The sequence below is a fragment of the Leptonychotes weddellii genome, chromosome 12 (assembly GCF_054177405.1).
Source record: "Leptonychotes weddellii isolate Sample4059 chromosome 12, ASM5417740v2, whole genome shotgun sequence".
Taxonomy (NCBI): domain Eukaryota; kingdom Metazoa; phylum Chordata; class Mammalia; order Carnivora; family Phocidae; genus Leptonychotes; species Leptonychotes weddellii.
This window is the reverse complement of record NC_138380.1, coordinates 89,649,030-89,666,469: the sequence shown is the minus strand read 5'-3', so window position 1 is coordinate 89,666,469 and position 17,440 is coordinate 89,649,030. Positions and strand designations below refer to the sequence as shown.

Genomic DNA, 17,440 nt, shown 5'->3' with positions numbered 1-17,440 from the left:
CCTATGGGATGCGGTGCTCTAAGGAGCGTTGGTAGATTGCCAGGTTCCTTTCTGGGGTCCCAGGGCAGGTGGCGGATGCCCTGGTGTGAGGGCTTGCCGTGCAGCTCAGGAGCGGCCCCGAGGTGGCCCAAGGATGCTCACAGACATCCCATCCCAAGACCCCTCTGAGCTGGAGGAGCTGGGGCTCTGCCCCAAATTGCCAAGGGATTTCAGGCCAGTCAGGGGACTTCGTAACTTCCCCTCAGAATAAATATGAGAAAGGGGACCCTTCGCCCTTCGTTAAATGCAGAAGAGAACCAGTCCTTCTGGAAACTTGAGCAAGGGCTGCCATGATGTGCACCCACGCGGTGGGAGAGCAGAAGGGCCTGGCTCAGGGCTCACTGTGCCCGGAATTCCGCTTGTTCCCCTGCCCCTGCATGTTCCCGAGCAGCCAGGACTAGTCACTGTCCACAGATGGGCCACCCACGCACCGGAATTACAGTGAAGTTTGTCAGACTGTGGCTCACGGTGTCAGCCTAGGGGATGTCAAGCTCTGTCCACGCAGAAACCCTGCTCCCACCGAAGAATTGTCCCAACGACAAATTCACAGCTTCGAAAGGCTGCATAAAGACTGCATGTTCTCCTCTCTTCCCCAATACAAAGTTTTCATCCGTTCGTTCTCATCGATGGATTTCAATGCACTGCATTTGAACGTGCAGAGTGTGTGCAAATAAGGAAAACCATTTACTCTGCTGAGTCCCTGCGCTCAGGGAGCCCACAGCTGAGTCCCTGCCTGGGGTCGAAACAGTCCCTGATGGCTCAAGGGCTCGTTGTGGGAGGGCTGCCTACCAACCCCACCCCGGTGTGGATCTGTTCTACCCCTGGTGCTCCCTGGTTTAGGAACGCAGGCTCCCAGCATGTGTGCTGAACTGGGCGCATGCCCCACTTCCATAGAAGGCAACGTCCTCTTCTGGGCTGGGCCTGGTGTTTCCTGTGTTTGTATGTGTGTGTGTAAAGAGTCTCCTTTTAAATTTTTCTCAGTAATACACATTTATTGCAAAATAAGTTTATATTTAAAAACTACATAAGCAAAAGAAAGAAAAAAAGTCACTTTGTTAATACTCGGATTCTAACTACTAACAGTTGGCATACATTTTTTGGTCTTTACTTTTTTTTTTTTTAGATTTTATTTATTTATTTGAGAGAGAGAACAAGCACAAGCAGGAGGAACGGCAGGCAGAGGGAGAAGTAAGTAGGCTTCACACTGAGCAGGGAGCCCAATGTGGGGCTCGATCCCAGGACCCTGGGACCACGACCCAAGCCGAAAGCAGAGGCTTAACCAACTGAGCCACCCAGGTGTCCCTGGTTTTTACTTTTTCTTTTCAAAGTCATATACTTTCCACCCTTCTACTACAATATACAACGTCCACCTCCTTTACCCATACAGCTCTGTAATATATTTCATGGAAAACACGGACAGAAGGAAAATCAAGTCACTCCACAAAGCTCAGAGCCTAGCCAGTACCTCATGGTCCACACTGCCCCCACTCCAGAGGAACCACTTCAAACCCTCTCTTTTGACGTTTACTCTGTTTTTAAAAATAATACACTTATTCTGCTATTTCTTGATTTCCCCATGTTAGATACTGGCTTTCTACTCCAGAAGAGGAAGATTTAGCTCCCTGACACACACACACACACACACACACACACACTCACACACACATATGCACCCACAGTTCCTCCTCAATCTTTCCAGAAATTATGGCTCAGGGTTAAATTAACACTATCTAGTTCTACATATATAGTTATAATAGATTTAATTCCATCAAACAGAAATCTTCAAGAGGAAGTTTCTCCAGCTGAGACGTTTCACGTCTATGTTGACGTTTTCTTTCTGGGTCATTCTGATTTCTCTGAACTTGGTAATTGATTTGTTTTCTAACTTTTTCTTCTGGGTTTCCTGGAAATGGCTTTTCCTTGACTCAGCTGTTTTTCTCCCTTGTTTCCTGGATCCCAGGCCTTTTTAAAAATTGACTTCCTTGTTAGAGTGGGGCTCAGGCTCTGTCAGCTTTCCAAGGCAAGATGTACGTGAGGTGACTCTAGGAGACCTTCAAAATCTATGACTGTTTCTATGCTGTTCTCCTCACCAGCTGGTCATAGATGCTGGCTCTGTTTTCTTCGTGTGGTCCGCTTCCCCTCTACGAGCTTTAAGGACCCTCTCTCGTCCTTGGAGCCCCGAAATGTCTGACAGCATGCCCTGGGCTGGAGTGCTCTCCACCCATGGTCTGGGGTATTTGTGGAACCCTGCAATCTAGAAATCCTTTAATGCTGCAGACTGTTCTAGCATCATTCCTTTCAGATTTCTTCTTCCCTCTGTTTTCACTGTCTCTCCCTGGGTTCTGATTATTGAATACTGAGGGTTCGAAATCAATTTTCTAACTTTTCTTGAATATTTTTGCCTAATTAAAACATTTTCCTCTTTCTTGGAAATTTCCTTTACCTCATTGTCCAACTCTTGAATTTTTAAAACTCTGTGACTATGTTTTTATTTCCAAGAGCTCCTTCCCGTTACGTATTTTTTAAATAGTATCATGTCTTCTTTCCTGGATACAATATCTTCTCTTTTCTCTCTGAGGCCATTGTTTATATTTGTTAAGACGCTTTTTTTTTTTCTTTTTATGCATTGTTGTTTCCTGCACGTTCCTTTCTCCCTCTCTCTGTCTTAGCGTCTGTCTGTCACATTCTGGCCTTTCCTCAATTTCTGGCAATCCTTGGCCAATTGCTTATAATTGTGTGTTTCTGGGGACAGAGTCTCTTTGACACACCAACGGGTTTCCCTGCAGGTGCCTGGGCAGAAATCCAGTTAGCTCACAGGGGGATCCCTAAATGCACTTATCTGCAGGATTCTCTTCCATGCAGTAAGACCTTCCAGCCTCCTGCCAGAGGTGGGAGCTGGCCTTGCAAAGCGGGAGTTCGGGGGACAGCCCTGGACCCATTGGGCGTGCGCTTCTCCTTTCTCCCGGTGCACAGTACTCTCTGTGTAACTCAGGTCCTGGAGGCAGCCTCTCAGTTCTTTCTCCTGTGGGGTCTGGCACACCTCCTGCTGTGTGTGGCCAGAGGGGTCGGGGGTCTTACTGCTTCACATACACATGTCCACTGTCCCTGGTTCCTTCTGCCTGCTGGTGTGCACAGGAACTGGGACCCCACTGTCCCCACCTCGCCAGGCCCTGCTCCCTGCCACTGGGTCTCTCCAGCCAGAGGTCAGCCCTCAGCTGCTTCTGCTTTGCTGGGAATTTGACACAGTCCACCCAACCTAGTTCCCAGTGTCTACTGACCCCTTACTGCTCCTTCTCGCCTTCTCTTTGTTGTAGTGGGCTAATGCTCTGCATTCATTTTAGTGGGGCTTCAAAAGGAGACAGAGGGACTAACTCATTTTATCACCCGTATTTCCCTATATATTTTTAAAAGGCTGTCTGGTAAGGCATGGGATCCGTGAGCCAGAATTAATTCAGTCAACTCCATTAAGATTGTTTGGTTTTGGCCAGTAAAAATTAGACTTCTTAGCACACCCTGAGAGTTTTATCTTTTCTTGCCTTTCTTCTTCTTTCTTGTCTTTTTCTTTTTTAGCGTTCCATAAGTCCCTTTACTAGAATGTCTGAGGTAAGGAACATGTAAGATTGGAGGGACACACCAGTTCTAAATTGCTTTCCCAATTTTAAGAATCCTTGTCATGTGCTTCGCCAACAGCATTCCTCTTCCCAGAGGTAAGGACAGACCACTCAACAAACATTTGTTGAAGACCACCTAGTTCCCAGATATAGAGCGACTCCTGATCAATTAAGATAACATGCTTGGAAAGAGTTTGGCAACCTCTGAGACCACTAATCGAGACGAGTGCTAATGGGCAAAACATTTTTTTTTTTCCTGGAGCTTTTGTTAGTTTAACCTGTTTAAACAGAAATGTTCTAGTAGATGTACTTACAGACTTCAAGGAAATACTATTTACAATAGCTGCAAAGATTTAGTAAATATTTACTAGGGGTGCCAACTATATCCAAATACGACTACCTCAAAAGAGCTAATTTTCCTAAGTCTGTTTGGTAAAGGAAGAAACTGAAGCTCTGCAGCTTACGGCAGATAACTTGCCCAAGGCCATACAGCTAATGAGTGGACAGAGTTGGTACTTGAGCTTTGAGTCCAAGTGTTCCTTGGAAGAAATAACTCCTGCGGTTTGGAATGGAAATGTCTATCCCTAGGAGTCCATACACAACTAACACACATGGAGTTCTCATTGTCCCACGCGGCAACCTATCCACCTACAGGGTGGAAGCAATTTGTGCTGGAGAGAGTTGCTTCAGAAAACACTTCTTAGACCTGAAGCACATCTGTATGTTCTTCAAGGAACATGTGAAATCCGGGTCTGCCCGCTCTCTGAAGCTTGTGCCTATCATTTCCCCTTCTTAGAACCAGGACATGGAGTGGCCCCTTTGGGCGGGGCCGGCTGATTCTGACCTGCCGCCCATCTGAGATTCCCTGATAGTGGAACCTGAATCCTGCAGGGCCTGGTCTTTTTAGGAAGCATCCATCCACTGTGGGTCCTTTGGTCTCATAATCTCATTGTGATAGTTATGTGTAAGGCCAGACTGGAGGTCAGAAAGTGTTTAAGGGGAGGGGAAGTTCTGCTTTAAAGAGAATGGGTCGGACTCTCACCACGAGACACAGAGCCTCCCGCTGCCACCTTGCTCCTGGAGCTTGCTCAGGGCGTGGCATTTTGTAGGAATGCGAGAAAAAGCGGTTCGTGCCTGTGTGTGTGTGCGTATGTGTGTGCATGTGTGCATATGTGCGTGCATGTACGTGTGTGTGAATATGCATATGTGTGTGCATACAGGTGTGTGTGCACACATGTGCGTGCATGTGTGTTTTCCATGTTCCTTTACAGTTTTTATCTATATGAATACGACATTCACGTTATTTTTTTAGGGAAATGGACATATCCCTTTATGTTTTAAGTGTTTGGGCTAAAGGACAGAGACATGAGTAGATTTGAGGGTCTATGTTATGAAATAAAATTAGTACAGCTCAGTACCTTGCAGACATTTATGTGTTCATTCATTCCTTCTTCCTTCCATCCACCCATCCACCCACCCATCCACCCATTCATTCATCCATGCACCCACCTATCCATATCATCCATCCATCCATCATCCATCCATCCATCCAACCATCCATCTATCCATCCATCCACCCACCTATCCTTCCATCCACCCATCCATTCATCCATTCATCCATGCACCCACCTATCTGTATCATCCATCTATCCATCCATAATTCATGCACCCACCCACACACCCACTCATACACCCACCCATCTACCCATCCACTCATCCATTCACCCAAGCACCCCCCATCCATATCACCAATCCATCATCCATCCATCCATCCATCCATCTATCCATATCATCCATCTATCCAGGCATCCATCCATCCCTATCCATCCATCCATTCACTCATCCATCCAAACACTTGGGTACTTGATGCCAAGCTCCAGGCTCGGCACAAACCAGTGAGGGAAGGAACACCAGGTACCTTTCTTCCAGCCACACTGAACTGGTGGCTCACTGTGCTTGGCAGTATTGTCTTGAGTCCCTGCTTTCTGCCCTTCCCAGAATGCCCTTCCTTGTCCAACGCTTCTGTCAGTCTTCTGCCCCTCCTGAAATCTTCCTCAGTCTTCAGGAAGCCCCCTGAAATTTCCCGGGTGGGTGTTAATGGCCTGTCTCCTATGCTTCAATAGCAGGTGGCTCCAATGTATGAGCAGTGCCCTGCTGGAGCTCCATCCTCCCTGCCTCCCCTGCCTAGTTCAGCTCCTATAAGCTTGGAACAGGAAAGGGTCTGTCTTATAAGCTCTCAATTTCCACAATCCCTAGCCTCATGCTTCTGCACTTTAGGAATCAATAAATGTGTGTGGAATACAAGAAAGACTAAAGGAGACGTTCTATATAAATGTGGCATGCTGTGGAGGGAGTTTATAAATATTGTTTTTCAGCCAGAGCCCGCAAGTCTAACACAGCCCTAGCCCCATATCTCATCTCTCTCTTATTCAAAATGAAAATACCCTACTGTTTTTACATAGGTCCAAATGAAAGTCATATATTCTCACTGAAAACAGTTTGAATAATAGAGGGGCGTATCAAGTGCTAAGTGACATCTTCCTTTCCTCTGCTCCCAAGAGATAACTTCTATTAAAGCATGACATGCATCTCCTTAGGCTTTCTTTCTGTGTATCTAGCTACATGAATATTGATAAAAATGAGAGCATACTCTCTTGATGGCAGCGGCTTTTGTCATCTACACCACTGCTAGGCGTAGGTCTCCCTGACGTCTTGAGGTCGGGAAGGGTCCACCCTGTGGGGACCACCTGTTTTTATCTGTCCTCCAGGTTTGGCATTTGATTTGTTGCTTTGTTGTGTTTGATTTGTTGCTCTTTCAAATTATATTGCAGTGAGCGTCCTCACCTAGTTATCTTTTCCACTTTGTTTATTCCCTTATGATCCCACTCCATAAACTCGCTGGCTCACCAGCAATATGATTTTTTAATTTAATTTCATTTCATTCCATTTTATTTTATTTTTATTTTTTTAAAGATTTTATTCATTTATTTGACAGGGAGAGACACAGTTAGAGAGGGAACACAAGCAGGGGGAGTGGGAGAGGGAGAAGCAGGCTTCCTGCGGAGCAGGGAGCCCGATGCGGGGCTCAATCCCAGGACCCTGGGATCATGACCTGAGCTGAAGGCAAATGCTTAATGACTGAGCCACCCAGGCACCCCACAATATGATTTTTAAATGAACTGAAATCAGAATCTAGAAGAGATACCCACCCTTGCATGTTTATGGCAGAGCTATTCACATTGGCCAAGATGTGGAAAAACCTTAAGTTTCTGTTGACAGATGAACGGGTAAAGCATATATGGGCTATTCATACAAGGGGGCAGGACTCAGCCTCAAAAAGGAAGGGACTTCTGCAGGCTGTGGCGACATGGATGGGTCTGCAGGACATTATGCAAATGGAAACAAGTCGGGTAGAGGGACAAATACTGCATGATTGCACTTACAGGAGGCATCTGAAGCAGGCAAACTCAAGGAACCAAAGTGCGGGGGGCGGGGGGCTGCCAGAGGCCGGGGTGGGGGAAATGGGACCTACCACTCAATGGGCCTGAAGTCTCCATCAAGTCAGGTGAAGAAGCTCTAGGGATGTGCTATGCACCTGGTGTCTCCAGCAACATAACCTACTGTGTGCTGGAACACTGAAAAGCATAGATTGCCCGTGAAGAGCTCTTAGCACAATAAAACACAAACTGAAATAAACACATGATATGTGCCGCCCGATAGGCCCCCAACAAGGCTGTATCAGCTTAAACTCTCACCAACGGCCCCTTCCTCCCACTCAACAAGAGTCGGTGAAAAGTGCCCTGATCCTTTTAAAAATCTATGTTCTTTGAATACAAGGATCAGCGATTTTTAATGATTGCTGTTTATCTGTGTGCGAGACAGAAAGACGTTGACTATGCTTTATTTCTTCTCTCTCGTGTCCATGGTGTTGGCCTTTTCTTAGTGATCTCCCCTAACTTACACATACACTGTGAATAGTGTCCCCAGTTCATCACAGACTTCTAATTTTCTGTACTTTACTCTTTTAGAATGTAAAAATCTATCTGATTCAATCTGTCAGGCTTTTCCACCTTTTTTGGAGGGTTGGGGGTGGATTCTAACCCTTTGTCATCCCAAGAAAGGGATTCTTGCTTCCAAATTTAAAGATTCCTATTGTTTAAACAGTAGTTTAAGTTTAAAGTATTCCTGGTTGAATTTTTTACATTTTTACTTTAAATCAACCTGGACTCAATTTTGCTCTGTGTTCTACATTTTCTCCACATGTTAAATTAGCTTACAATGCAAGTGATGTTTGTTTCATAAATCTGCATGTACCTCCATCACTGTACAACAAAACCCAGTAATATTCCATGCAGAATGAGGGGTGACTCATATTTCCTGTACTTACTGAAGCACCTCTTCCACGGAGGATCTGGCCTGCTGGAAATCTCACTCCTCAGAATCCAGATCCCAGGGGACCCGCTCGTGTCTGGGGCGTGCTGCCGGAGGGTGCCCTGCCTGCCTGCCTGTCCCCAAGGGCACCTGATCTCATCTCCACTGAACAGTGATTGTAGACCCAACATGTCCTGCAGAGAGTCAGGGTCAAGTCTAAGAAGAGAGAGTAGTTGGTGATGCATTCTAGACAGCCTTCCCTCTAAACTGCTTAAATAATTTCTAGAAAAGGGAATTCATACTTAAAGAGATATATCTTTTACCGTTTGAGGTAGGTATTTCTTTACTGTGTTCCCTGCTCTGGGGACACCAGGACATCAGTTCTTTAGTATAATGAGGTTGCTCCAGATTAAAACTTAAACCTACACTTTAACCTCTTTGTCTTTAACAGAATGATTATTTACATATAATTTTCCTTCAGGTCCCCTGGTACTTTTAAGATGAGCAGCACAAAGATTATGAACCAGAACAGCCTAGAAAAGCATCTCAGCTTTGATTCACTGCTATGTCCTTAGTACCAGGAACTGTCCTTAGAATATCTGGGATGCTCACTAAATGTTCGCTGAATGAGGGAGTGTTGTTACCAGAAGCATCCATGTGATTAAAGCAATACTTTTTTTTTTTTTTCTTGACAGGTGCACTCATCTAATGACTTTGTGAATGCCGTTATGTCTTAGACACTACTCTCACCACTGAGAGTAAGAGATGAGCAAGGGGCGCCTGGGTGGCTCAGTTGTTAAAGCGTCTACCTTCGGCTCAGGTCATGATCCCAGGGTCCTGGGATCGAGTCCCACGTTGGGCTCCCTGCTCGGCGGGAAGCCTGCTTCTCCCTCTCCCACTCTCCCTGCTTGTGTTCCCTCTCTCGCTGTGTCTCTCTCTGTCAAATAAATAAATAAAATCTTTTTTAAAAAAAGAGAGAGATGAGAAAGACAGGACCTTGGGGCTGGTTTTGTTGGAAGGGTTGTGGGTGAGGATCAAATTTCTGGCTGAGGTCCCTGTGCGGATGATGGACTTGCTCCTTGCCATGGGGAACACCTGTGGAGAAGCAGGTTTACGTGGAAGTCAAGGCTGTCAGTTTTGGACACATCGATGGGGCCTTCTGGTAGATATCCGGGGAGAGAACAGGCTGGAGGTGTTCAACTGGCCCCCTGCTTGCACCCCGCACCCTTCCCGCCCGGCCGCGGTGCCGGCCACAGCTCTGCTCAGGATCTGCAAGCACCTCCCAACTCCAGGTGAAACGCCTCGATTACTATGCGTTATGTCGCAGTACACATGGGGGGGGGGCATAGACATCCCTGCAAGGTCCACGATCCTGTTTTCACTGGTTCCAGATATAGCCTCAGAAGCGGATTGCTGGATCATACAGTGATTCTACTTCTAGTTTTCTGAGGACCCTCCATACTGGTTTCCGGAGTGGCTGCACCAGTCTGCATTCCCATCAACCCTGGGACGAGATGCCGGAGGACCAGCCCCTCTGATGCCAGAGGCGTCCTTCAGTGTAGGAGGGGTCCCCTTTCTCTGCATCCTCGCCAACATCTGTTGTTTCTTGTGTTATTAATTTTAGCCATTCTGACTGGGGTGAGGTGATATCTCACCCTTGAATAATGTGGGACTTAGGGCCTCTGACTTCTGCATTGTTGAAAATCTGCATGTACCTTCTGACTCCCCATAACTTAACTACCAATAACCCATAGTTGACAGGAAGCCTTACCGATTACATAAACATTCGGTGATCACATATTTTGTATGTTATGCGCATCATACACTGTGTTCTTACAAGAAAGTAAGCTAGAGAAAAGAAAATGTCATTCAGAAAGTCCCAAGGGAGAGAAAATACACTTACAGTAGCAGTATTTATTGAAAAAAATCCACAGCTGTTCAAACCTGCGTTCTTCAAGGGTCAACCATATACTAATCACCTTGAGGACATTATGGGATGATGTGAGATAAGTCAGAGAAAGACAAATACTGTGTGCTCTCATTTACTGTGGAATCTAAAAAAGCCAAACTTGTAAAAACAGAGAGTAAAGTGACGGTCATCAGGGGCTGGGAGGCAGGGGACAAGGAGATGATGTGGGACGACCTTGGCATCAGCAGTAAATAAATCCTGGAGATCCAATGCACAGTACAGTGAACACAGGCCCCAATGCTGTATCCTAACCATTATAGCTGCTAAGAGACCCGATGCTTATTACTCCCAGCACAATAAAAAGCAATGATAAGGGGCGCCTGGGTGGCTCAGTTGGTTAAGCGACTGCCTTCGGCTCAGGTCATGGTCCTGGAGTCCTGGGCTCGAGTCCCACATCGGGCTCCCTACTGAGCAGGGAGTCTGCTTCTCCCTCTGACCCTCCCCCCTCTCGTGTGCTCTCTCTCAGATGAATAAATAGAATCTTTAAAAAAAAAAAAAAGCAATGATAATTGTGTGATGTGATGCGAGTGATTTCGCTACAATGACAATCATAATGGTATATAAATGCACCAAAGCTCCGTACACCTTAAATTCATACCATGTTGTATGTCAAATACATTTTAACCACAAAAGAGGGAAACTCCAGAGTCCTGACTGTGCCAGCGTCACCTGAACCCCCACCTCGGAGTCCCCTATTGTACTATTCTCTGCTTCCAGGCTGTCCCTGTCTGTCCCCAGCCTGCCCTCCCCCGAAGTGTGCTCTGTCCCCCGTCCACGGAGCCTGCTGACCAGCCCTGAAAGCTGCCCACTGTCTGTCACCCATTCTCACTCACCCGCTTTCTCTCCCAGACACATTACTCTTACATTTCTGTGCACTGGTTGACGGTCTCCTGCTCTCGAACAGAATCTCCAGAAGAGACTGTTACTCGCGCCTTCTCCACACGGACTACAGTGTGTGGCACCAAGTGGGTGCTTCGTACGTACTGACTGACTGACTGAATGAATGAATGATGGAGTGCATGTAAATGCTGCTGGAGGGATCCAGGGGAGGAGGCGTGTGGAAGAGAGGGAAGGCATACAGGCTGGAAAGTTCTCTGGGAAGAGGGAGGCCACCCTGGGACGAGATGCCAGAGGCGTCCTTCCCAGGCCCCTGGCAGAAGCAGGAGACAGAATGCAGGATGCCAGAGGGGAGTGAGCTCTGGGGAGAGGGGAAGCTCCGCCCCCAGCGACAGGGCTGTGGGCAGACCTGCGGGGCCAGGGCCGACAGGGGTTTGCACCTGGGGCAGCTCCAACCTGCAGCACCACGTGACCGGGAGCCCAGTGGGACAGCGGGGCTGGCCCAGCTCTGGTCTTCGGGGTATGTGCAGAGATTGTGCAAGAATCCAGGCAGGCCACGACGATGCTGGCCACAGAGCAGTGCCTTCAGGGAAGGAAGGCGAGGGACAAGTAAAGAAAGAAGCAGAATTCCAAGTTGGGGGCTTTGGGGCAAAGAGCATGAGGAAGGCCCTAGAACCTGGCCTGGGCTTGCCCCATTGGGCACATTTCTGTTTGCGTTTGCTAGCTCCTGACCGTCGACTTATTCATGTCGCCTTGATTTGCTCAAGAATGCTTCCCTTCCAGCACAGCTCAGGACAGCCCCCAGCTCCACCCCGCTAGCCCATCTGCCCTCCAGGGGGTGAAGGATACCCGCTCCCTCCATCCCTCTCCAGGTGAGAGAGGCCTTGTGCCAACAGCGCTCAGGTGTTGATAATAATGCTCCGCTTTCCTTCTGGGAATTTGGGCAGGGGTTCGAGGAGACGGTGACGTTGTATCCTGATCTTACAGGAAGCATTTGGGGGCACTCTGCACCTCGCAAGGCTCCCCAGATCCTACGCTGCTCACCAGTGAAATGTAACAGAAAATGCAGGGACTCCGAATTTTAGACTTCCCTGTATAGTTTTCCCCTCACAAGTTAATCTTTCCGTCCATCGGTATATACCACCATTTTATTTTGTTCACCATAAATAAAATATTGATCCTGTGTGAGCAAACAGCATCCTTACTGTAAGCAGTGTCCTAGCTCGGTGTCATCTGGGTGAACAGATGGGGCAAATTCGAATTGAACCAATATGCAGCCACTTCCCTCCTAAATTACGAAAAAAAAAAAAAAATTTCTTCCAGGAACTTCCAAACCACACATCATAGACGTACACACAAAGTGTGGGAATTTTTTTCCCAGCGTGGAGCCCAACTCGGGGCTTGAACTCACAACCCTGAGATCAGGACCTGAGTTGAGATCAAGAGTTGGATGTTCCACCGACTGAGCCACCCCGGTGCCCCAAAATAAAAAATGGTTTCCATATTTTTGGCCCTTGCAATTCCAGTGTCCATCAAATGTTTTGGAATTCTCCTTTATCTTTAGGCTCCTGAGAGAGGATGAATAGATTCCAACCAAACTCTGGTGCCTCGGGTCACCCACGCGACCTCCTTTGGTGTTTATCTTCGGTCCACCGAAAATGGAAGCCCTCTTCATAGGTGGGAATGGGCATGCCACCAGGGAAAATGATTTCCATCCTCCCTATCTTTGGCAATCCAGAAAGAAAAACACCCGGCATGCTTCATGGAAAGTTATGAGAAGAAACAAAAGTGTTTGAGTACTTCCTTTCTACCTCACTTAGAACAAAATGCCCGAAAACATGTGCTTTACGTGCTTTTGATTTTTAAATAGAGGCTTTAACATGAAGTTCTCAAGTCTGCTTTCCCTTCACATTCCCCAGTGTATACCAAAGGCTCCCATTCCACCTCTACAAATATTTACGAAGCGTTGTTTTTTCCTGCTGAAACTGCACTAGCTAGAAAGAGGTGCATGGGTACTTATCTGTAGGTTCATCATCTCTTCGAGTTTCAAAGTAATGGCAGAAAAACTCCTTCTTTTAAAATTGCACAGCCACGTGCGTAGGAAAGTTGCCACTCCCCGGGGTACACCCGCAGCTCTCCGAACGCTGGCTGTGTTCTCAGCAGAGCACAAGAACCTGGTGGAGAAGCAGGACAGGGGTCCCCCCGACCCAGGACCTACAGACGTGACAGTAGCTGAGGGCTGTAAGATTTAGAGAGAAGCCCAGAGAACACAGGACACAAACCAGCAGGGGAACCTCCTTCACAAACAGAAGGGAACCAGGACATAATAGCACCCTGCTCTTGAGCAAATAATCCCCCGGTCCAGGAGAACGGACTCCCTGCCGGCAACCCACAATCCTGTTTCTTCTTCCCCACTGTGGCCCACCATTCTGCCTCGGCCCAGCCCTCGCTTGCCAGAACCTACGTCATGTCTTCAGAGCGAAGGCAAGGAGCCTCCTCTGGCCCAAGCTAGGCAATTCTCTGCAGATTCTCCTTCCTTCCATGATGCTCCTCCTGGGTGCCTCTCTCCTCCTCTCTTTTTCTTTCTTACCCACTCCCATATTCCTGACTGTTTCCTATGTGTGGTAGTTCTCACACTGTCCGTGTGGCCCCACCACCCTGCTCCAGGGACAACTGCTAACTGGCCTCCCCATGTGTGTTTCCTGAAGATGTCTCAAATGCGAACCTGTCCAACCTGTGCCTTTTTTCTTTCATGTTGGGTATGCCCCAGGTACTATCTTGCTCACTTTGTTGATCACGCTATTCCCAGAGCATTTTGGTTCTTTCTCTGAAAGTCTCTCAAAACCACACCTCCATCCCCGCTTCGCCACCTCAGCCCTCACCCAGGCCCTTAGCTTGTCCTGCTCAACCTAAGATCCTTTCATCTGTCTTGCCTCCATTTCTCCTTTCTTGGAGCCAGTCTCCACGGTGCCATCCAGGTCAGATCATTCATGTATTTACTCACAATCTTACTAAATACCTCTGGGGCTAGACACTGTTCTCCATGAAGGGGGCAGAGCCTCAAAAAAGATTCCTTCCTCCTACTCGCAGAGCTTATGTCCTGGTGATGGAAGGTGAGATAAAGAATTAGATCATTTTAGGGTGTGATCCACTTTATTTAAGATAGAGACATAGTGGGGAGATGTTTTTGTGGGGTTGGGGACAGAGAGCTACCGTGAGTAATATAAACAAGAGGATCGAGAAAGGTCTCTCTGAGGAGGTGGATATTTGCCTTAAATGAGGAGAAGGAGCCACTTCTGCAAAAAAAAAAAAAAGGGGGAGAACTCTCCAGAGAGCAAAAAGAAGGTGGGAACCACTTGGCGGTTTAAATACTACAAAAGGAGAATGGCTTGAGGCCACTGTGGCCGAGCCTCTGCATGGCGTTACTGGCCTTGGAAAGGAACTTGGCTTTTCTTTGGTATCAGTCAAATAAAATAATAAGTAGGATCAAACCCAAATGATGTCTGTAGCAGCCACCCAACTCCTCAGTGGGGCCCTGGTTTTCCCTCCTGCCTCATCTGACCTACAGGCCTCCTATACCTCGGCCTCCAATGCTGCCACAGGATCCCCCTTTACTTGTGCCATCCTGGCCTACGTCTGGCAAACTCCTATCCACCCTTCAAGACCCATGCACAATGTCCCATCTCACAAAAATGAATGAATGAATGAATGCATGAATAAATACATACATAAATAAATAAACATCTGCTTCTTGTGCGCTCCAGGACACTTGTATACACTTTGGCGTCACGGTAACATGTGGAAGGCTTCTTCTTAGACTAGGGCCTCCTCAAAACCAGGGATAGAGCTTATCCATCTGTGTGCTCAGGACCTAACATGGTACCATCCAGGACAGGAACAGCCCCCAATGCATTTTCACAAACAGCAAATGAAATGAGTGTATTTCTGAACGGTGAGACTCAAGAAAGACCCTTTCTTTAAAATAATGTAATTCATTTCTATTACTCTCTTCACATTTATCCACAGGGATACAGGGCAAAGCATGTCCATTTTGAATAGGCTCAGCTGGATTAGCCTACATCCTACAGAGATTTTCAGGTCATCCATTCCCATTTTCCCTAAATACTCTCTCACACACAACTGCATAGGTTTGGACACAAAAAAGTAACGACTGCAAAAGTATAAAAGAAAGGAAAAAAAAAAACAATGCCATAGGGTGGGTTTCAGAAGAATCTTTTGAAATAGATTCCACAAATATAGTCTTTGATGTCCTGATTTTTGATGAAGGAACAAAGCAATACAATGGAGAACTTAAAGTCTTTTCGGAAAACAGTGCTGGAAGAAATGGACATCCATGTGCAAAATAATGAATCTAGACACAGACTTTATGCCCTTCACAAAAATTAACCCAAATGGATCACAGACCAAAAATATAAAATGCAAAACTATAGGACTCCTGGAAGGTTACATAGGAGAGAACCTACATGACCTTGGGTTTGGTGATGACTTCCAAGATATGACACCAAAGGCAGAATCCGTGCAAGAAATAATTGATGAGGTGGACTTCATTATAACTAAAACTTTCTGTTCTGCAAAAGACAGTCAAGAGAATGAGAAGCAATAGTTGGGAGAAAATATTTGTAAAAGACACATCTGAGAAAGGACTATTGTCCAAACTGCACAAAGAACCCATAAAACTCAACAACTGGAAAACAAACCGATTAAAAAATGGGCCAAAGACTTTAAGAGACACCTCACCAAAGATAATATACAGATCGCAAATAAGCATTTGAAAAGATGCTCCGTACGGTATGTCGTCAGGGGCATGCAAATTAAAACACCAAGTAACCACTTCACACCTATCAGAATGGCCCAAATCTGGAACACCGACAACATGAAATGCTGGTGAGGACATGGAGCCACAGGAACCCTCGTCCATTGCTGGTAGGAATGCAAAATGGCGCAGCCGCTCTGGAAGGCAGTTTGGGGGTTTCTTACAAAACTAAACATATTCTTACCCTATGATCCAGCAATCACACTCCTTGATATTTACCAAAGGAGTTGAAAAACCTGCACATGGAGGTTTATAGCAGCTTTATTCATAACTGCCAAAACTTAGAGGCAACCAAGATGTCTTCAGTCAGAGAATGGATAAATAAACTGGTCCATCCAGACAGTGGAATATTATTTAGTGCTAAAAAGAAATGAGCTACCAAGCCATGAAAAAGAAACTTGAATGCATATTAATAATGAAAAGAGTCAGTTCGAAAAGGCTGTGTACCATACGATTCCAACGACGACATTCCGGAAAAGGCAAAACTATGTAGACAGTGAAAAGGTCAGTAGTTGCCAGGGGAGGCTGTGGGGAGGAGATATGAACTGGCAGAGAGCAAAGGATTTTTAGGACAGGGAAAATATTCTGTATGATATTGTAGTAATGGATAGATGTCAGTATACATTTGTCCAAACTCAGAATATGTAACGCCCAGAGTGAAACATAATTGAAATTATAGACTTTGGATGATAATGTTTCAATGTGGGTTTATCAGTTATAACAAATGTATCACTCTGGTGGGGGTTGCTAATTACAGGGGAAGCTATGCATGTGTCCCTGCAGGACATTAGGGAACTGCCAGTAGCTTCCATGCAATTTTGCTGTGAACCTAAATTTCCCCTAAAAATGTAAGTATGTACATATGTGTGTGTGTGTGTGTGTATTTAAATAAGCATTTCTTTTTTTAAATTTAATTTTATTTTTTTTTAAAGATTTTATTTATTTGACAGACAGCGAGACACAGCAAGAGAGGGAACACAAGCAGGGGGAGTGTGAGGGGGACAAGTGAAGCAGGCTTCCCGCGGAGCAGGGAGCCCGATGCGGGGCTCAATCCCAGGACCCTGGGAACAAGACCTGAGCCAAGGGAGATGCTTAACGACTGAGCCACCCAGGTGGCCCTTTAATTTTATTTTTAAATAATCTCTACACCCAACGTGGGGCTCAAACCTACAACACTGAGATCAGGAGTTGCATGCTCTACTGAATGAGCCAGCTAGGCATCCCTAAGTGTTCATTTCTATTCCAATTTGTCATTGATGGAATTTGGACAGCTCTCCTGAAAGTTCTGTGATTAGTTGTTTTGGGTTTTTTGTTTTTTTTTTTGTGGGGTTTTGTGCGTGCGTGTGTGCATGTTTTGTTTTTGCTCTTGTTTTTGTTTTGCCTCTAAAGAAAAGTTGGAAGCAAGAACCACAGAGAGTTTCTAATATATGGGCCATTAATAAACACTAAAAATTACCTATAAATAAGGAACAATTATCTCCCTGAGGCAATCAAGACAAGCAAGAAGCCCCTCGTGCTCGCTGAACTCCTGTTAATCGCGGGGGGGCCCTGGGGGGGCTGTAAGTAGCACAGCTGCTTGTGCTGATCTTTTAGGGAGTTTCCAAATGTTGCCTCCCTGAGCACCAGCGTTTGACCAAGGGCTGTGATGCTCCCTTGTCTAGGTTGTGTGTAGGGACTGCTTTCCTCTGCATCTTTCTGCACTGACATGCAGCCCACACCGAGGAGCCCCTGCACGAAAGCCAGGGGCTCAGATAAATACCACAAACTCCATACACACTG

At 46.4% G+C, this 17,440-nt stretch overlaps 1 protein-coding gene across 3 annotated transcripts in view; it reads right to left on the bottom strand.

Moving 5' to 3' along the window:
- The window catches only part of COBL (cordon-bleu WH2 repeat protein), an 88,314-nt gene that overhangs the window by 14,392 nt on the left and 56,482 nt on the right, over nt 1–17,440 (bottom strand). The gene's annotated exons all lie outside the window — the stretch shown is intronic.